Here is a 22,684-nt window from a genome sequence, read left to right on the forward strand (position 1 = left end):
CTACTGTATGACCCAGCCATTGCATTACTAGGTATTTACCCAAAGGATACAAAAACACTGATTTTAATCAAAGAGATACATGTGCCCCGATGTTTACAGCAGCATTATCAACAATAGCTAAATTATGGAAAGAGCCCAAATGCCCATCAACTGATGAAGATGTGTGGTGTGTGTATATGTGTGTGTGTGTGTGTATATATATATATACAATATATATAATGGACTATTACTTGGTCATGAAAAAAGAAAAAATCTTACCATTTGCAATGGCATGGATGGAGCTAGAGTGTATAATGCTAAATGAAATAAGTCAGAGAAAAGACAAATGCTGTATGATTTCACTTATATGTGGAATTTAAGAAAAAGACAGATGAACATGGGAAAAAAGAGAGAGGCAAACCATAGAACAGACTCCTAACTGTAGAGAACAAACAGGTTGCTGAATGGGACGTGGGTGGGAGAATAGGTTAAATGAGTGATGGGTTAAGGAGCGCACTTGGAGTGATGAGCCTCTGAATTCTACACCGGAAACTAATAAGTTAGCTAACTGGAATTTCAATAAAACTTGGAAGGAAAAAAAAGTGAAAAAAAAACAAAACAAAACAAAGTCGAGCATTTTTAAAAAATAAAAGTTAAAAACAAGAAATCATTCAGCATTATTATTTTCATGTAATGGTTACTTACGTGCTAGGTGCCAGGAATACAGTGGTGAGAAGTCAACCTTTAACCTGAAAACAAGTTGAAAATACTGTGAACGAGCAGTTTCCAAGTGAGAAGTTTGTTGACCTAAGATTTTGCCTTTGGGGAAAAGATACAGAGAAGTGAGGAATAAAGACCTAAGGTGATACTTCTTGAAGTATGTGAATGTTTTCTGGTCCAGAAGCTCATGTTTGGAATGAAATAATCATCATTCAGAATGGTCCTTTTTTCCTCTCCCCACCATGGAACATTATTTATAAGATGAGTGGCTTTCTTAAAACTTGAAATTAAGGGAGATGGAAGATATCACTTGGATTTTGTGTAAGAAATCCATGAACCTACAAGGCAAAGGGCAAAATCAATTTGCTTTATCTTGGTAGAGAAAGTGAATTTTGTCTGAATCATACTTTTAAAGTAAAAATGGGCAGAAATTCAAGCTTGAAGATTTTTTTTTTTTTGCAATGAATTTGCTTTTTTCCAACAACTTTCTACAGGTTAGTGATGAGAGCAAGAAAGAGAAAGCCTCAAATACAAACGCTAAGCACTTGCACTGACCTTTCAGCTGCTACCTAATCAGTGGGCTGATCAAGTCCAGAACAAGAAGGGATTGCCCTGAAAGGGAAGAGCCATCCCTTGTTGTTTAAGTGACTATTCCTATTGACAGCAATTTTCCCAAAGGGAAAAAACACTGGCGAGATGGAAAGCAAAGTTTCTTTCCATTGTCTGTTCCTCTATAATGCCAAAAACAATCAGCTGAAAGGCAGTGGGGAAAAAATCTAAGGGACAACTGGTGTTTTGTCTGTACTAGGTTGCATGATCTGTTTAATGACTTGACTGCAACGAATGGTTGTTTTCGCACTGAGTGGAAACAAGTTAAGAGATTAAGACTTACCAACTAATAGACTCCGGTAGCCTGATGATCATGATGATGGCGGCGGTGGTGGTTGAAGATATTATTTTTTGAGTGCTTACAATGCGCCATACATTATTCTGCACTTCGTTTAATTCCCAATAACCTAATGAAGTAGACACTATTATTGTCTTCATTGTACAATGAGGAAATGCTCGAGATCGTACCGCTAATGAACATGAACTGGGTTGGTGAACTTTAAAGATGTGTAAAACACGCCAGAAGAGAGCTCAACCTTGTGAAAATTTAACTTGCAAGTGCCTACAAAATTATGTGACTTGATATTAAAAGCCTAATAATAATGGGCCTAAAATGCGTTAGATTTAAATAACCTTTTTCCAGAATAATTATCTTATGAAAACTTTAACACCACAGTCACCTCATTTTGAAGGGACTTCAGAAGACACTTCTTATGTCTGAAAGTTCTTGAAAATTGAAAGTGATAATCCATCCGTTCATGGAAGCTTTCATAGCACGCGTAACAGAATTTTGGAGGATAATGTTGATGTGGTTGGGCATGGTATGAAAAGAAAAAAAAATGTTTAGAATGAGAGTAAGAAATAATGTGTCACGTAAATTTGAAGAAGCCAGCCCTTTGCTTCGGTGTTATACGTATGGACAGGCTGAGGTATTTTATGTATGTGTATGTATATGTATGTATTCATAATATAGTAACTGAGATTCTTGGGTTACCTGACGAAGATACATGAAGAAAGGGGAGATAAGTATGAGACACCTTTAGAACGTCAAATACAGAGTTACCATATTGCTGTAGTTCACACACATGACATGTAAAACTGCACTATCTTTTTAAAGATACATTATCTCTTTTTTGGACGGGATCCACCTTTTAGACAATTGGGTCCCCCTTTTCTCTCATAACTCACATACATTATCCATTGTTGGCTCTGTCGTCAAGACATACTTGTAGTCCTTCCACTTCTCACCGTCTCCACTGCTACTCTGGTTCAAGTCACTGTCATCTCTTGCCTGGGTCACTCCAAAAGCCTCTTACCAGTTTTCTCTGCTCCCACCTTGCCCCCTGTGGCTTATTTGGTTCTATTAAAATGTACGTCAGATGGCGACACTCACATGCTTAAAATGCTTTGGTAGCTTCTCATCTCAGAGTAAAAGTCCTTATGATGGCCTGCACACCACTGCCAGATCTGTCTCTTCTACCTCCTCCACACTCCGATCTTACCTGTTCTCTTGCCTGAACTCTCTTCCTGCTACACTGACTTCCCTCCTGTTCCTTCAACTTGCCAGGAACAGTCTTGCCTGGAGGTCTTTGCCTTGCCCCCCTGTCAGTTAATGCTCTTCCCTCTGATAGCCATATGACTCATTGCCTTCCTTCCTTCTGGTTTTTGCATAAATTCAACATATCAGAGAGACCTTCCCTAAGCATGAGGACTTAGTCCTACCCCCTGCCCTCCCTATTCTTCACATTCTGCTTTATTTTTCCTCCATGCTTAGCACCTGTTATAACCCGACATATTCTTTTCTGTTTATTGTTTGTCTCTCTGCCCTAGAGTGTAAGCTCCTGAGGCAAGATTTCTGTTCAGTTCACTGCTATATCCCCAGAACATCATAAACACTCAGTAAATAATGATCTTTCGAAAATGAGTGAGTTAGTCCTCATGGTAGTTCAGGATTGCGAATAGGACAGGAAAGGAGCTACACTTTCAAAAATTGGCTTGAAACCAGATTTTCATAACACAAATTTTGTTTGCATATCACTTATGAAATTTAACATGATTTAAGAAGAGTGATTCTAAGTTTCCAACAGTTTTTTTTTTTATGAATTGGTGATAAGCAAAGTGATACAAGAACAGGAGAGAGAGGCATTAACAGTTTGTTATAAATCTATGTAAGCTCCATGAAAGCGAGAATTTCCCGTTTTATTTATCGCCACTTCCTAGCACTTTGAACATGTAGTAGGTACTCAGTAAATGTTTATTGAACAATTGAAGACATTTTGTATATGTCCCCACTAAAACTCATCTTACGGAAGCACATTCCATGCTCATGGATTGGAAGAACAAATATTGTTAAAATTGCTTTACTACCCAAAGCAAGCTACACATTTAATGCAGTCCCTATCAAAATACCAACAGCATTTTTCACAGAACTAGAAAAAATAATCCCAAAATTTGTATGGAATCACATAATACCCCAAATAGTGGGGCACCTGGCTGGCTCAGTCAGTAGAGCATATGACTCTTGATTTCAAGGTCATGAGTCCAAGCCCCACATTGGGCCTGCAGCTTACTTAACGACAAAAAAGATCCTGAATTGCCAAAGCAATCTTGAAAAAGCAAAGCAAAGCTGGAGGCATCACAATTCCAGACTTCAAATTATCTGATAAAGCTGTAGTAATCAAAACAGTATGGTACTGGCACAAAAATAGACACATAGATCAATAGAATAGAAAACCCAGAAATGAACTCACAATTATACTGTCAACTAATCTTCAACAAAGAATATCCAATGTGAAAAATACTGTCTCTTCACCAAACGATGTTGGGAAAAACGGACAGTAACATACAAAAGAATGAAAACCGATGCAGCCACTGTGGAAAACAGGATGGAGTTTCCTCAAAGAGTTAAAAATAGAACTCGCCTATGATCAAGCCATTGCAGTACTAGGTATTTACCCAAAGGACACAAAAATACTAATTCAACGGGATACATGCATTCTGATGCTTGTGGCGGCATTACCTACAATAGCCGTATTATGGAAACAGCTCAAGTGTCCGTCGGCTGATGAATGGATAAAGAAGTGGTATCTACCTACAATGGAATAATACTCAGCCATAAAAAGAATGCAATCTTGCCATTTGCAACACCATGGATGGAGCTAGAGAGTATCATGCTCAGCGAAATAAGTTAGAGAAAGACAGGCATGCGGTGCTGCACGCGGGTGTGCATCCTTCGTGTTGAACAACAAATCGTGGCGTTTTGGCTTGTCTACGCATGGGGGACCCCGGAGTTCGAGATATCCAAAAGGAAGAATCCAGCTGCCTGGGAAAATGACAAAAACAGCCTCTCATGTGGATAATGTTTCCCTGTGTCTGAAAGACCCTTCTCTGGGAGAGGAGTCTACACTGCAGTGTCTTGAAGACATGATAAACTTCTTTTGGACTACAAAAAAAAGAAAAAAGACAAACATGCAAAGGGAATAGAGAGAGATTGAGAGAGACAGAGAGAGAGAGACAAACCAAGAAACAGACTCTTAACTATAGGTAACAAACTGATGGTTACCAGCGGGGCAAGCGGTGGGGGATGGGTGAACTAGGTGATGGGGATTAAGGAGTGCACTTGTGATGAGCACTGGGTGATGTATGAAAGTGCTGAATCACTACCTTGTACACCTGAAACTAATATTATACTGTATGTTAACTAACCTGAATTTAAATAAAACTAAAAAAAAAAATTAGTCTTATGGAAGCAAATAGCAACCTAAGTCTCTCCTTTTCCTAATGTCATTAGAGAGCTTTCCAAACAGTGTATTTTAATACATACACCTACATGGGTACACGTTTAATTTATCGTTTGAAATCTTTATTGCTTGTCTTAAATATATTGAAGGACGCAATGGTAACCAGTTATTCTAACTTTGTTATATATTTTCTGATTTTGATTCTGTTTTTTAACTCACTTGATTTATTCCCTGAAGTATGTGTTGAGTACCCGCTGTGGGCAAGTGTGGTTAAATACAGTTATTGAGCTTTGGCAGAGCCCCCGAGGGGCAATGGGCCTAAACTCGTTCACTGGCCGTGAGAGCGTAGGGAAGGAGCAGACATGAGCTTATCATGGCCAGGATTTGACAACTGATTGAATGCTGTAAGAAACAAGGGAGGTGTAAGAAAGCTCGCAAACAAGACTCAGATGGGGCTTGAAACAACAGGGACAGAAAAGCTTATGGTGCAATTCTCATGTTTGGATGTCTGGAATTCATTTTAAAACAATTCAGCATAGGGGCGCCTGGATGGCTCAGTTGGTGAAGCGTCTGCCTTCAGCTCAGGTCATGATCTCAGGATCTCGGGAGGGAGCCCGGCATTGGGCTCCCTGCTCAGTGAGGAGCCTGCTTCTCCCTCTCCCTGTGCCCCTCCCCACCCTGGGCTCTCTCGCTTGCTCTCAAATAAATAAAATCTTTAAAAAAATAAAACAATTCAGCGCAGATGGACTGTTACTATGTGTTTGTGGCCTAGATTTTTTTCTTTTAAGATTTTATTTATTTGACAGAGATAGAGACAGCCAGCGAGAGAGGGGACACAAGCAGGGGGAGTGGGAGAGGAAGAAGCAGGCTCCTAGCGGAGGAGGCAGATGTGGGGCTCGATCCCATAACGCCGGGATCACGTCCTGAGCCCCTGAGCCCCTGAGCTGAAGGCAGATGCCCAACCGCTGTGCCACCCAGGCGCCCCTGTTTGTGGCCTAGATTAAGCTACAACTAAGTGCAGCTAGCCTTCTAATCAGACGTTGCCAGAGACAGCTATCCTACACAACAGTATTTCTGGGATTACCGGTGCTGCGACCCACTCATAGGTACGCTACTTCTTACTAGACGAAATGTCAACAATGGCCATTTTACTGGTAAAATGAGTGACTTGTCAAACAGCATGAAGACAGAAACGGGAAATTCCGATGTCCTGATTTGTGGGATGTTTCAGAGCCCCTCCCCGCGCTGGCACACGCAGGATACAGATTGCTGTAGTGTGTATTTCTTCCGTGTGTAACCTTGGCCTCAGAGGAGTCTTGTGTGATGTCCTGGTGTGTCTGCCTAGAGGGGTTCGAGCATCTGGACAAAAGAAACAAGAGACAGAGAGGAAGGAAGGAAGGAAGGAAGGCAGGAAGGAAGGCAGGAAGGAAGAAAGGAAGGAAAGCAAAGCAAGCAAGCAGAGCTTTCTCTTGAGCTCGGAATAGGCGGGAAGAATGGCTTTTGTGCTTGCCTGGTTAGTCACTGGTTAGATGGCGAATGCGTGTGTGCTGGCGGAACGTCGTCTGCGGGCTCCTTTCTTCACAGCCAGGCGCCGAGGTTGTGGGGGAGTGCTGATCTTTACTCCAGGCAAACTTCTTAGGTGGCTACTGTCATCTTTCCAAAAGAACGTGCGTGTTGTGCATACGGAAGTGGCTGAGGTCAGTTGGCAACACCGCACCATTGTGTGGTACAAAATAGAAGCCACACTAACTTATACGATAAGTGTCAGTCAGTCCAATTATTTTAAACTTTATACCACGAGAGCGATCAGAGGAGTTTTGAAAGTATTCGACATAAGCTTATTTAATTTTTCCTTCCTGATTGGCTTCCCCGATTTGTTGAAGCCTCAGTCAAGGCTCGGTGTGCCTTGTAGAGCCGATGAGGCTGTCACTTCAGGCTTCTGGAGAAGAAAAGGTCACTTGGGCGTTTTTGTGCCTGGTGACCTGTGTTATCTTTCTCCATGCAAGATGCATCTGATGATAGGAAAGCAGATCAAGAACAGGGAAAGAAGGGAACTGAAAGTCAAAGGAAGGTTAGAGCAAAGAACCGTGAAGGGATCCATGAAAAATTGAGAAGAATTATTGGTGAATTGCTGAAAGATATTATTGCTGCCTGGTGCCCTAAGGGCAGCTGACAATAGGCATGATATTTTTCATGTTCCCTTTACACAATGGAAAACCCATGACTTCGCTTTGCTTATGAGGCAACTGAATATTCTTACTCTAAAATGAGTTTTCAGACCTCTGTTTGGTATTTGATTAAAGAAAAGCAATCTCTTCGTCAGTTTTCAGGCACCTATGTTCTTCAGCCCTTCAGATTTTTTTTCTTTGTGAATGCATTAAATCATCATCTTTCCACAATGTCTATGATTTTTCAGAAATGGAGAAATCTATCACCAAATTTAACGTATAAAACATGTCTTATTTTCGTCTTTCTCTTTAATTATCATTTTCTGAACCTACACAGCTGTCTATCAAAATGTGCAAATTAAAAATCCTGACCTTGACACGATCAAAATAAGATATTTGCTACATAACTGAATTATGTGTTTATCTTCCATACACCTTATTCATTACCTCACAAAGAATTTTATTTGATTTTTGGATATTAAAAAAGCCTTCTTTATAAATGAAGTCCTGATTCATGCTACAACATGGATGAGCCTTGATTCCATTTATATGAAATGTCCAGAATAGGAAAATCAATAGAGACAGAAAGTAAGTTAGTGGTTGCCTACAGCTGGGAAATGATGAGGGTGGGGGATGGGGGGAGGATGGGGGTTGACGGCAAGTGGGTATGGGGTTTCTTTTATAAGGGACGAAAATATCCTAAAATTAGAGTGTAGGGATGTTGGTGAGCTGCCCTCTTTTATTTCCCTTTAAGGCTCAGTAAATTCCATGTCGAAGTATACATCACTTCAAGCACTGACATAGCAGAATCACAGAGTTGCCTTCGGAGTTACTTGGGTGGTGAGACATACTTCTGTTTATACTGCATCTTTCACAAAGTTGGAACATGGCCAGTGATTTCAAATCCATACACAGGGTGCAATGTTTTCTCATATAATTAACAAGTGAGAGTTTAAATGACTGATGCTGCGTATCTAGTTTTAGCTCTACCACGAAACCGTCTTTTAAAACCAGGAACTACAACATAAAGAAAGAAATTATATTTAAATAACAATGCTCCCTCTGTAGAAAATCAAAGCTGATTACAGTAACGCTTCATTTTCTTTGTCCTCATTGCTGAGGACCCCAGCAAGTCAAGAGGGATAAATCCCTGTTAGAATTTTTTTCTCCTGCTACCAGTTGTGTAATGAATGAATAAATGCACACACACACACACACAAAGAGATACATTACAGGAAGTCACTTATGTGAAAGAAAATAACATAGTGTCTAGCATATGGCGGGTATGTGATAAATAAATGATATAGTAGTTTCTGAATAAGTAGGAGGGGGTGTTTTCTGCTAAACAGAAAGCAGGCTTCAGCTTGAAGCTCTTCGCTAATACATAATTGCTGCTGCTATACGAGGGATTCAGAATATAATTAGTGATTTTCAGTATTTAGACCTTTGCTTACTGGGCAGGAGCGAAAGGACACAATAGAGAAAGCAGATGATGCAATTTTTGGTAGTAAGTCTGCTTTGGTAGCATGGAGGAAAGAATATCCAATCTGTGTGATAGGTGTTGGTGTTTTCAATCTTTCACTCTCTGGCCTCCTTTGAGAACTGTGAGGAAATTTAAAAATTTTCACTCTTCTGCTTTGAGACCTACAAATCAAGCAGTTATAGAAGTAGTGTCCCGACAGACAAGGACATTTTCCAGTTTAGCAGCCCTAGCCTTCAAGCTGATTTGAGAGAGGCGTGGAGTGCACGGACACCAAGCCAAAACGCTTTTAACTGCAACAGGGAGGGAGACGAAGAGATTAGAGAACTTAGAGAAATCACGACGCACAGCAAGCCACCTGGGCAATATCATTAAATATCACCACGGTGTTGGTCTTTGTCTGTCTCATTCCTGGCTCCTAAGAGCTCCTAAAACCCTTGAAATTTCCTAAGTGGAAAGAGCGTGATAATATGAGTGATAAAGGTGTCTTTGGTTATTCCTAACAAGTTCCTTTTAACTACACCTGAGTTTATGTTAATGACCTGACTTACCGAAAGCCCCTGTGGCTGGGGGCTGGTTGCCAGGGGAACCAGCCCTGCCAAGAGAGGCTAGAGATCGGGTTCAACCACTAACGGCCAATGCTTTAATCAATTGCGCCCTGTGATGAAGTTTCCATAAAAACCCAAAAGGACAGGGTTCGGAGAGCTTCTGGGTTGGTGGACATGTGGAGGTGCTGCGAGAATGGGGCGCCCAGAGAGGGCGTGAAAGTTCTCCATCGCCCTGCCTCCTGGCCCTGGCCCCCTCCCCGTACCTTGCCCTGTGTATCTGTCTCCTCCATCTAGCTGTTCCTAAGTTATGTACTTTTAGCATAAACCGATAATCTGGTAAAACAAAAATAGAACAAACGAAAATATCCCCACAGTGGGAAGCATCTAACAACATGTGTCTCCACCAGGGGTGGGGTATCTCCAGATCACCTTTAGGGGACTTCCAAGGACAGACACTGGGGCTACCGACTCCTAAAATCTGGAAGTGGCAACATTTATTTTAAGGTTGCATAGAAAAAATGAGCTGACCTCTGAACAGAGCGTAGTGTTTATTTACTAATTTCGTTCTTTCATTTAACTCAATAAATTATAAGCTTCGATCATGTGGCAGGCCCTGTCTTAGGTCCTAGAGATACTCTATTCAATCAAGACATTAAAATTAACAGTGATGCTAAGAAGGAGAGGTCATAATGAGAAAATAAAATATATTAGATTTTAGTTGTTTCTAATCTCTCCCCTCACCTCTTGGGAGGAAGACGCTTAGGTTATTACTAAGTTCATGAGGATAATGGCCAAAGTGGAAAAACAAATAACCTGGAGAGCATGGGGGAAATCAGTGAGACTGCATCAGAGAAAAGAAGGCTTTACTAGAAGGTGACAAAGAATAGATATGAAAAGGGGAAGTAGTCAGGGAGAGTGAAGACTTGCGTAAGTGGAGTTTGCCTGAAACTAATTTTGAAGATCCTGAAGATGGATAGATAAGGGCTTTTGTGGCAACTTCTGTGAGTATGGAGTTATAGATGAGGAAAGAGGACAAAGAAATTTTGTCTGAGAAAGTGACTCACTCTTTTAGAATTTTCTTTTTTGGTCAAATTTACTTTATCCAGTTTATGTTGAAGTTCATAGTGCATTGTTTCAGAAAAAATAAGGGCGTGTCCAGTATACGAAGGTCTCCTTAATCTATCTCACGGTTCTGCTTCCCTAACTCACCAATTGTTCATTGTTTCTGGTATGTCCTTCCCAGAATATTTTCTGTATATGAAAGCAACTATGAGTATATAATATTTTCCCTGTCTTTGTACAAATGGTACCATACTATATACGGATGAAAAATACGGACATTCTTCCGATATCAAAATTATGATTTGGGGAGAGAATGCACTGTTTGGTACTGAATACAATCAGATAAAGAACCAAAGACTATGTATTTGCCATAGGTAAGTTCCTTTGGGGAAAAAGGCTCTGAGACTCTGAGATTTGTGTGTGGATTGTCTAGCGACTTGGTTTCTCAGGGCCTCTCCCTTGATTAACATTCTCTGGTGGAAATGAATAAGCAATGCAAAGACCCCCACACTTCTTGCCTATTCCCTTGGGTCCATCCACAAGGCTCTTCCCCAGACCTCCCCATCCTCAGCGTTCCAATCCTTCCCATTTTAAGCTCTTGACCAAACAGTCAAACCACATGTCCACGTCCACGAGTCTCTGCAGTCTTTCCTTGGGCCACTTTCCCTTCACACGAAGTGAATGAAGTGCTCAGCTGAAGCTCTGCCCATGGGGAGACTTCCCTCCACCCCTGATCTTCAGAGCCACCCCTGAATGGGTATGTGGTAGAGCTGCAGTCTGTTTCTGACTTGGACTCCCACACTGAGCTCAATCATTCAAGAACCCAGCCCTGTCTTTTTCCTTCTCCGTGAGCTCTTCACAGAGGTCCCCCTATGTAGCCCTAGGTATGAGCTGCGGGACAGACGATGGTGCGATGGTGGGGAATGACATGGAGCCTGGAGCAGCTGCTTGGGCAGCTTATTTTTGCCCTTTGCCCTTGTTTGTGCTCAATCCCGAATGTATCACTCCCATTTTAATGCTGCTGGACACACTTGACCTTATAACTTTGTGGGTCTGACAGAACACAGTTCATGATAGGCATTTCTGGATACATAGGCACTTGATGTCCAGTGGTCAAGCTTTCTGTCTTTTCCATGAAAGCTAACAGCATATCGGGATCTGTTTTTCAAATGATTTGTTTATTTTGATTTTTTTTTAAAAGATTTTATTTATTTATTCGACAGAGATAGAGACAGCTAGCGAGAGAGAGAACACAAGCAGGGGGAGTGGGAGAGGAAGAAGCAGGCTCATAGCGGAGGAGCCTGATGTGGGGCTCGATCCCATAACGCCGGGATCACACCCTGAGCCGAAGGCAGACGCTTAACCACTGTGCCACCCAGGCGCCCCTATTTTGATTTTTTTTAAAGTAAACTCTATTCCCAACATGCGCTTGAACTCATGACCCCCAGATAAAGAGTTGCATGCTCTACCAGCTGACCCAGCCAGGCACCCCTCAGGTGGTTTATAATCCCTGCTGCAAATGGCATGATCATATTCCAGAATCCCAGGAATCTGCATTGTGGTTCTTTTAAAAAAGTTTTTTTTATAGATTTTATTTATTTCTTTGAGAGAGATAGTACGAGTGAGTGGGGTGTGGAAGAACAGAGGGAGAGGGAGAAGCAGACTCCCCGCTGAGCAGGGAGCCCAGTGTGGCCAATCCCAGGACCCTGGTCATGACCTGAGTTGAAGGCAGGTGCTTAGCTGACTGAGCCACCCAGGTGCCCCTGCATTGTGATTCTTATGTTGGGACTTGCCGTAAAATCCATATGGCATCTTTTCCTACCACAGATGCCTCTAATACCATAGAGTCTGCTGGGTCAGACGGCAAAGTGACAGTGCTGCCTCCAGCCTGGACTTGCTGTAGAGCCCTTTGCTACTCTGGGCTTTACTCAAATGGGGAGACTTCCTTGTGATTTGGTAAAATGGGCCAAAGCATATTTCTAAGTGTAGAAAATGGTACTTCCAAGACCTGGAGATCCCTTCTAGGAGTTCCCTTCTAGGTTCCATGTTACTGGTGGGAAGTGTAAGACACATTAATTTGCTTTTCACTTTGGAGGGTATATCCTCTCATGCCTGAGGCCATTGACCCTGAATTCTTGCTGATGTGGTGGGGCCTTGAATCTCTGCTGGGTTTATTTCCCACTGTTTGGAATGTGTGTCTTAACAAGGCCTCCAACATACTTGCTACTTCCTGCTCATTTGATCCTATGAACATGATGTCATCCATATAAGGGACCAAGGTAGTATTTTGCAGAATGGTTGGAGATTCAATTCCCTCTGGGCCGTATTTTGACAGAGAGTGAAATAGTTAACATAGTCCTCTCATAAGACAGTTAAATGCATACTGTTTTCTGGCTTAAGTTAATGTGAACTTTCTAATAGAGAGGACAAAGAATGCATTTGACAGCTGAATGGTCACATGCTATGTACCAGAGGCAGTGTTCGTGTGCTCCAACAAAGATACCATATCTGACACTGCTGGTGCAATTTGGACCAGTATTTTGTTGGGTTTGAGGTAGTTCCCTGCCATCTTCCATGATGTAGTTTCAGTAGCAGCCAGATTGGAGAATTAAAGACATGTATGATGTGGACCACTAATCTCTGCATCATTTAGGTCTTTAAGAGTAGAATTCATTTCTGCCATTCCTCCCTTAAATATGATATTATTTTTGATTTACTATCTTTGCTTGGGGGGGGTAGTTTCAGAGACTTCACTTGCCTTTTTCCATTAAAAATTTTTTTTTCTTAAGTAGGGTCCATGCCCAGTGTGAAGCCCCAACACAGGACTCAAACTCACGACCCTGAGATCAAGACCTGAACCTAGATCAAGAGTCAGAGGCCCAACCCACTGAGCCATCTGGGCGTCCCTTTAATAAATGTTATCCCACAAACCAAGGAATCAAAGTAGGGTATCCTGCTAACTATAAAATATATGTAGTCCAATAATATATATGCATATATAGATAGAGATGTTGGCAGTATATAGAATATAAAAAATCAATTATATACAAAATACACGAATATCAGTTGTATTTTTATAGACTAGGAATGAACAATAAGAAGCTTAAATTACAAAAACAGCATGATTTATAATAATATAAAAATTATGAAATACTTAATGAATTTTAAAAAAGATGTGCAAGCCTTGTACATTTAAAACTACAATTCATGAGAGATACTAAAGAAGAATTTAATAAATGGTAGGAAGACTTAATATTGTTAAAATGTCATTTCTCCCAAAACTGGTATATCGATTGAATGTAATCCCACAAAAATCCCAGTAGGCTTTATTGCAGAAATTGAGAAACTGATTCTCAAATTCATTTGGAAATGCAGAGAAACTAGAAGAGCAAAATTGCTTTATAAAGAATACGAAAGTTGAGAAACTAACACTTCCTGATATCAAGACTTATTAATCAAGAGAGTGTGGTATTGGCACCAAGATAGACACATGTAATAATGGGACAGAACAGAGTTCAGAAATAGACCCACACATAAGTGGACAACTGATTTTTCAACAAAGATGTGAGGGTAAATCAGTGGAAAAGAATAGTCTTAGCAAAAAATGATGACAGAGCAACTAAATATTCTATTTTAACACAATGAAATTAGACCCATATCTTAGAGCATGTACAAAAATGGACTCAAAATGGATCATAGACCTAAATATGATACATAAAATACACAACTTACGACAGAAAACATTGAAGAAAATCTTTGTGACCTTGAGTTAGGCACAGAGTTCTTTGAAATGGTACCAAAAGCACAATTTACAAGAAAAAAACCTGATACATTGAACTTTATCAAAATTAAAAGCTTCTGTTCTTTGAAAGACACTGCTAGGAGAATGAAAAGACTAGCACAGAATGGGAGAAAATGTTGGCAAGTGATACAGCTGATAAAGGACTTGTATAAAGAACCCTGAAAATTCAAACAAGGCAATACAAACATTGGAAAGATAAAAAATAGGCAAAGATTTGGGGCACCTGGGTGGCACAGCGGTTAAGCGTCTGCCTTCGGCTCAGGGCGTGATCCCGGCGATCTGGGATCGAGCCCCACATCAGGCTCCTCTGCTATGAGCCTGCTTCTTCCTCTCCCACTCCCCCCTGCTTGTGTTCCCTCTCTCACTGGCTGTCTCTATCTCTGTCAAATAAATAAATAAAATCTTTAAAAAAAAAAAAAGGCAAAGATTTGCAACTTCCCTGAAGAAGAGATATAGATAGTAAATAAGCGCTTGAAAAGACATACAACATCACTAGGCATTGGGGAAATGCAGATTAAAACCACATGAATTACCCTTACGTAGCTATTCAAATGGCAAAAGTTAGAAAAACTGACCATACCAAGGATTGACAAGGATGGGAAGGAGGATAAAATGGAACGAGCACTTCAGAGAACAGTTTGGCAGTTTCTTAAAAAGTTAAATGTCTACTCACCATGATCTGGTCATTCCATTCCATTGTTAAAGAGAAATGAAAGCAAATGTGTATAACAATACCTGAACACAGCTTTTCATAGCAGCTTTATTTTAACAGCCAGACTGGAAACAACTCAAATGTCCATCAGGAGATTAATACAGCTAAAATTACACTATGTCCATACAATGGAATACTATTTTAAAAAAAAAGGAATTAACTATTGATACACACCATTTGGATTACTTAAAAAAAATAATTATGCTGAGTAAAAGAAGTCAGACAAAAAGGAGTATATACTGTATGACTCAATTATATAAAATTCTAGAAAATGCAAACTTAACTTTATAATGGAAAGTAGGTCAGTGTTTGCCTGGGAATAGGGGTAAAGATGAGGATGGATGTGGGAGAGGAAAGGAAAGTTTGCAGGTGATGCATATGTTTATTATTTTGAAGGTACGAGGGTTTCATGGTTGTATACATCATCAGAACGTATCAGGTTGTAAATTTGAAATGGATACAGTGCACTCTATGTCACTTACGCCTCAATAAAAGAATGAAAACAAGTATCTCTTTCGACCAAGTAACTTTCCTTGTTAAGATATGTGTAAAATGTCATATAGCATTAGTTGAAACTGTAAAAAACTGAGAACAATGCAATGTCCATTATTAGGAGATTAGTTAAATAAATGTTGATGCCCTCTTATAATGGACTACAAATAGCTATTAAAATAATTTTATTAATCTCTATGCACAGAAAGATGCCTAAGATATTTGAAGTATAAAAAGTAATTTGCTTGGGGCCCCTGGGTGTGCGGTTGGTTAAGCATCTGACTCTTGGTTTCAGCTCAGGTCGCGGTCTCAGGGTCATGAGATTGAGCCCCACGTGGGGCTCTGTGCTTAGTGTAGAGTCTGCCTGAGAGTCTCTCTCTTTCTCCCTCTGCCCGTCCTGCTCATGCTCACTCTCTCTCTCTCTCAAAATAACTAAATAATTTTTTTAAAAAGTTAACTGCTTGATGGTGAGAAGGTATAGCCAGTGTGGGCAGTAAATTACCCTATGACCCAAATATTCTACTCCTAAGTGTATATATCCAAGAGAATTGAAAACATATGTCCGCTTAAAAACTTGAACACTGATGGTCACAGCAGCATTATACATAATAGCCAAAAAGTGGGAATAACACAAATGTCCATCAACTGATAAATGGAGAAAAAAAAAGTTATCCACACAATGGAATATAATTCAGGCATACAAAGGAACGAGGCTCTGATACAGCCTGCAATATGGATGAACCTGGAAAACATTATGTGAAGAAAAAGAAGCCAGGCCTACAAGGCCACATAGCATATTTGTGTGAACTGTCTGGAATAGGCAAACCCATAGACACAGAAAGTAGAGTGGCTGACAGGGCCTGTGGGGATTAACTGCTGGGCCAACTGGGATTAACTGCCAGTAGGGACAGGGTTTCTTTTTGAGGGGATGAGAATATTCTGGAATTAGGTCATGGTGATGATTGTGCAACCTAGTGGATATCCTAAAACCGTGGAAGTGTATGTACATCTTAAAATAGCGAAGTCTATGTTGTGACCTATACCTCAATTTAGAAAACATTATTTAAAAAAACTTACAAGAAGTTAAAGATGAAATGTTAAAACACATAATTTGAATATTGAGTGAAATTGAGTATAGTAAAAGACCATTTTTGTTTAAAACATATGCATATAAATAAATTTGGAAGACTACTCACTGAATTGTTCATAGTTACCTCTGAGGAGTGAGGTTATGGAGGGCATTTGCTTTCTAAATATACATTTAGGTGCTATTTGATTAAAAATTGTATTATATATAGGGGCACCTGGGTGTCTCAGTCGGTTAAAATATATGGTTGCACTCATATGTGGAACATGAGAAATAGCGAAGAGGACCACAGGGGAAGGGAGGGAAAACTAAATGGGAAGAAATCAGAGAAGGAGACAGACCATGAGAGACTCTGGACTCTGGGAAACAAACTAAGGGTTGCAGAAGGGAAGGGGATGGGGGGGATGGGGTAACTGGGTGATGGCTATTAAGGAGGGCACGTGTGGTGATGGGCACTGGGTGTTCTATGCAACTAATGAACGCTACGCAACTATTGAACACTACATCAAAAACTAATGATGCACTATATGTTGGCTAACTGAACATAATAAAACAATAATTGATTGAAAAAAGAAAATATTTATTCATTGGTTAAAAACAAACAAACATCCGACTCTTGGTTTCTGTTTAGGTCATGATCTCATGGGTCCTGAGACCAAGCCCTGCCTTGGGCTCAGGGCTCAGCAGGGAGTCTGCTTAAAGCTCCTCTCCCTCTGCCCCTCTCCCCACTCACTCGGCCGAGCTCTCTCTCTAATAAATAAATACATTCTTAAAAAATTATATACTATATATATATATATCTCATGATTGAGTAAAATCAAATACTTTTAAATGACTAAAGAAATACGCTGGCAGTTTGTTCATAAATACATCATATAGGAAATCTTTAAAAAATAATCCTTTGTTCCACAAAAATCACTCTACTATTTATTTTTTGTATAAATTTAGGTTTTTTTATTGAAAGAGTTTTCTTTCAAAATATGAGATGTGTATAAATATATATGAAGTATTTATATGTTGCAATATTTTTTAAACTTTTCAAGTAGTTTCTTTTTTGTATAATTTTACTATTGAGCTTAAGAGTATTCATTAATATTGGGGCACCTGGTTGGCTCAGTTAGTTAAGTGTCAGACTCTTGATTTCTGCTCAGGTCACAATCTCAGGGTTGCGGGATCGAGCCATGCATGGGGCTCTGCTCTCAGCACGGAATCTACTTTTTTCTCTCTCTCTGCTCCTTCCCCCCTGCTCATGCTCCCTCTCAGATAAACAAATAAAATCTTAAAAAAAACGAAAAAGAGTATTCATTAGTATTTTAATATTACTTTTGAGTTTATTACCCATGGTCAGTTCAGACTCCAATTAGGTTAATCTTTCTCCCACAGTTTTCAGTATAAGGATCAAACTCATCCCTCTCTCAAGCTGAGCCAAAGGAGCCTCAGCATTTCAACAATGGCGGAGATGGGCTCTTTGTGAACACAAATGCCTCTGTGTGCTGGCATGGCGTGGCAGCCATGTGCACATACCTCCCAGAGCCCCCACTGCAGAGAAGGTAATTAATGGAAGGCATCAGCTGCTGTGCTCTGACCTTTATCATTGTGTCCATGCTAAGACCCCAGTCCCCTGAACGGTTCCCAGTGACTGCTTCTGGCAGGGATACAAAGGCAGGTCCATTTCGCAAAGACACAGGACTCCTCGGAAGGATACCTTTGGCTTGAGGACTCCTGTTGGCCTTGCCAAAACTTCCTTTGAACAGTGCTGCAGTCTGAATGTTCCTTCTCTCCTGCACAGGGGTGGGATCAGCATTGGTCTGATGGATCTCCCAGCTTCCTCCAGCTCCCCATTTTCCCTCACCAGAATTTGTCCCAGTAAATCTCTTAAAGTTCTCTAATTCTATTTTAGCTTCTGCTTTTCAGATGACCTGGATTAACACAATTGGTCCCAAGAATGATCTAAGAAAATATTGCAATTTGGGGACCAACCCACTAATCACCCAGTGGGCAAAAAGGGTGTTAACCTGTTTGATAGATAGGGCAAGGACAGTCCCAAGCATAAAGTGGTGACTCAAGTGCTAAATATCTCATTGATAGTGACCTAGGGAAACGTCCTGGCTGAGGGGGGAATGCTGTTGCAGATGTAATGATTCAGGCATTTTAAAGCTATGGTACGAACAATATCCTCAAAGACCGCAGAGTTGGCTGATTCCTGCTAAGTTGTATTGATGCCAGCAGGGGGATAATGAAAGGCTCAGAGCCATTAATAAGCAGTTAATGGCTAAGTGTGAGAGCCAGAGGGTCTCTTCGGTAGCTTACAAAGAGGTCCTTACCTCCTACAGTGTGGGAGACAGACACAGTGGAACAGACTGAAAATCAGATAGAATTGCAGAGATCCCCAGGTGTTTGAATGTTCAGCCAAGACAGAGCTCTTCTACCAAGGTCAAGGTGCTGGTTGGGGGACCCTGGGACCCTGAGAGCCAGGATAAGGACATTAGATGGCTGTTCCTGAGTCTGTTTTCTCTGCAGGGTTCCCCTCCCCATCCCAACAGCACCATATCCTTTAGGCTGCAGAGGTGTCCCATCCTTCCCTGGTAAAAGCCAGCAGTTCTGTCACCTGAGAGGACGCTGCAGAGACCTCTCCCTCTTGAGGAACACAGGCTCCCCTCGGCCTTGCCGCCTCCCTGTCTGATAACTAGAGATCCGTCCCAGCATAGCCCGCATGGACACATGCTAGGAATGATGAAGAAGAAAAGAGACTGTACACCAGATAGGCTGCCAGAATTCTCTAGCACGTACCAGCAGGAGCCAGAGGCATATACTTTGGACTATATTTTGAGAGTGCTTGATAAGGGGCCTGGAATTTCACTTTCTCAGGATCTAAGATTTTCAAGAACCTCAGGGAATGGGGCAAACTCACTGTTAAGGTAGTTCTTAGAAGTCTGGAGAAAGCAATGGCAACACTCAGTGAAGTCGAAGTTTCTGAGCTGCCCTCCGTAGGAAAGGATTTTGCAAGGGGCTCAGGCCGCAGTGCAGACCACATTGCTCACTGCGTCTTTGTGATCAGGGGCAGGCATTATGAGGCTGTGGAAAGTGGGAGCTCCGTTAAGGACCCTGTGAATATTCAGGCTCCTGCCACTTCGGCTTCACTTATCATCACTACTAATGACCCACTGGGGGTTTGTGCCTCCTGTCCTTGCAGCTCCGGGCTTTGCAGCTTGGAAATTCTAGTCCCCGAAGGGGGCATATTCTTGGCAAAGGACACAGCCGGTATCCGGTGAACTATAAGTTACAGCTGCTGCCGAGGCACTGGGGACTTTTTGTGCCTAGGAATCAGCAGGTTAGGAGAGGAGTCACCAGTTGGGCAGGGATAATTCACCCTGGCAGTTCGGAGGAGATAGTGTTGCTTTATGCAGTGGAGGCAGGGAGGAAGGAACATGCATGTGATCGCCTCAGGCTGCTTTCTGATACTTCTTGCCCCATTGTAACTGCTAATGGACTTGGACGGCAACACAGCCGGAGAAGAGAATGATTAATTATGAAGAGATCAGATCCCTCAAGAGTGAAGGTTTGAGCCCTGCCATCAGGCAAGCCCCTGAGTCATGCCAAGGGGAGGGGTCATTTAGAATGGATGGTGGAGAAGGAAGAGAAGTTCCACTTGCGACCCTGAGATCCAATGCAGCACCAGGGGCTGTGCTTTATTCCCTAACTTCTCTTTTCTGAGTTTTTCCCTGAGGAAGAAAGGCCTGTGAGGACCATGGAGAGGGTGCTCTGCCAGCTTAGAAGGACATGTAGATCTGTGCCGTGCAGACAGAAGCCTGTGGTGGCCCTGAAAATGCATCTCTCAGATGTCCTACTTCGGGGAGCATGACCGCCCCGCAGACCAGCCTCTATGCTCTGCTGTCCATCCTGCGCTGGCACCGAGGTGGTGTGACTGAGTGTGGCGAGGTACTAAGCCAGACCATACCTGTAAGATGCTGGCCTCCTCTGAAGGGTCACCTGGGCTCAGGGACTGCCCATCGTTTGGCTGAAACCTTCTCAAAACTGTGCTGAAGTCTAAGAAGTAACTTCTTTCTCCCTTCTTCCCTCCCTCCTTAGTTTCTTCTGTGTTCTCCTTCCTAGGGTACAGCCCTGCCTCGCCCTGTGATGGCTCCTCCATCAGCTTCTCCATCAGCTCCTCCATTTTCCCTCAGTGGCGTTTCCTCTAATAACTCTATTGTTCCATCCAATCCCGTCTTGGCATCTGCTTCTTGGAGGACCCAGGCGTCCTGAGACATCAGAGGCAGAGTGGCATATATGACAACCTTGTACACTAAGTCTAGTCAACTGGTAATGGCTGCCGGGAATGCTGAGTTGAAAAAGATTCTAGAGCTGCATCTGGTCCATTGGAAAGAATGCCATGATCTCTTGACATGTTCTGCCATGAGGGCAAGGGAAGAGGGTTTTAATTCTTCATTAGTCGCTACTGCTGAATTGGGATGTTCCCACAATCTCTGTCAAGAAGGGCTGCAGTCTGAGGGGTATCTGTTGTATATGAAACTTTTGTTAATGATGAATGATATTACAATAGTGAATGAATAATGCCCGGTGTGGTTAATTATTACTAATAATGATGACTGCATTAGTAGTAATGATATAATACATAATGAATACATAATATATGAATAATGTTAATGCTTAATGATGAATGATAATTATATTATACCTTAAGGAGCCTAAAGTGATACAAATATAGTATGTGGTTTAATTATATTGGTAAGCAATAAGATTTTCACACTGAAAGATGGAATCGAAAAAAAATACAAAACATAAGGATGTGTTAGTGATTTCCATCTTTGACTTGGGATGAGTGTTCTGATGAGCTAATGTGATTATTTCTGTTTCCTTATGGAGCCTGTCATAATATGATGCTGTTCATTAATATTACTCATTTCCTTTTACCTGATTTTATACTTGTCAAGCAAAGTACTGACATTAATTAGATTTTATAAGGAGACTTCACTACTAGACAGAGAATATGCAACCAGTGGATGTAGGTATTCTAATTTATTTAGCCTTTATTTCCTTCCTCCAAAAACTCAGTTTTGAAATGATAAAAGTAATACATGCTTATCATTAAATAATTTAAAGAGTTATATAAAGCAAAATTTGAAGTCTACTTCTTATACACAGTTTCCTTTCAGTCTTACTCAGTGGGAATAACACTATTTTTTGCTGTAAATTAATTTTCCTCCCTGGGTATCTGAGGCTCAAGGTGTTTTCTTTATGATCTTGTTTAAAAGGAATCTCTTGTGTATTTACTCAGAATGAACTAACAGAACTGCATTTCTACATACCACAAACTGAGGGCTAATCCTTTCATTCAGAGTACTTTATATTTTCATTAGCTAGTGTTTTGTTAAGTCTTTTACGATGGCAAACATTACGCTCTCCAGAAAGTGTAAGCTTTAGCTGCCACTCACAGACTATGAGACCGATTTGCGAGAATATGTATAATGCTGTGCTCATGCATTATATGGTTTATTCAATCTTATGAACTATTTCTCATTTGTTTTTGCATGAATATATTCCTTATTTTTTAGTTATTTTCTAGGAGTCTTTTTACTGCCCCGATGATAAGCTGGAGGGTAAGAAAAGTGACTTTAGTCTTAATGTGAACTCAGTATGCACCTACCTCAATGGTTTAAAAAAAAATGCATGAAGAAGACAAATCTGAAATGAGATAGGTTATAGACTGGGTTTTTTTTTTTTTTTAATACGGGCAAGATTATTATTGTTGGCCATTTTCAAACTCAAAGCAATTCCTGATGAGAAAAATCAGTTTCCTAAGATTAATAAGGTTAGGTTTTTAATGTACATGAAATTTATTTCGAAAGATGTTCCTCAATGGAGAATATGTGGATCTTTACTGGAAGTGCTTTCACTCACAGATTTATAGATGACACTTTGAGCTTAAGATCTTCAAGGGAAATTATTATTTTAGGAACAGAAAACACAACTTGCCAAAATAATACTGATAAAAATAAAGACAAACATAATTTTATATAACTTTTAAAAAGCTTAAATAATAAACTTAAAGAGGGAGAGACTATATTATTTTCATAAATGAACCAAACTTACAAAGTGTACTCATTTTATTAAAGGCTGGGTTTTTAAAATAATTTCATACAAAAAAAACCTGATAAAATTTGTGAGAATGATTTTTTAGGTGGGACAAACATTATGGTGAACAATAACACATAAAACTGGTGGCTGGAAGGATAAAAATCAGAGATTTTTCACGTAGATTAAAAA

Source organism: Ursus arctos, unplaced genomic scaffold, assembly GCF_023065955.2.
Source record: "Ursus arctos isolate Adak ecotype North America unplaced genomic scaffold, UrsArc2.0 scaffold_27, whole genome shotgun sequence".
In the NCBI taxonomy this organism is placed as follows: domain Eukaryota; kingdom Metazoa; phylum Chordata; class Mammalia; order Carnivora; family Ursidae; genus Ursus; species Ursus arctos.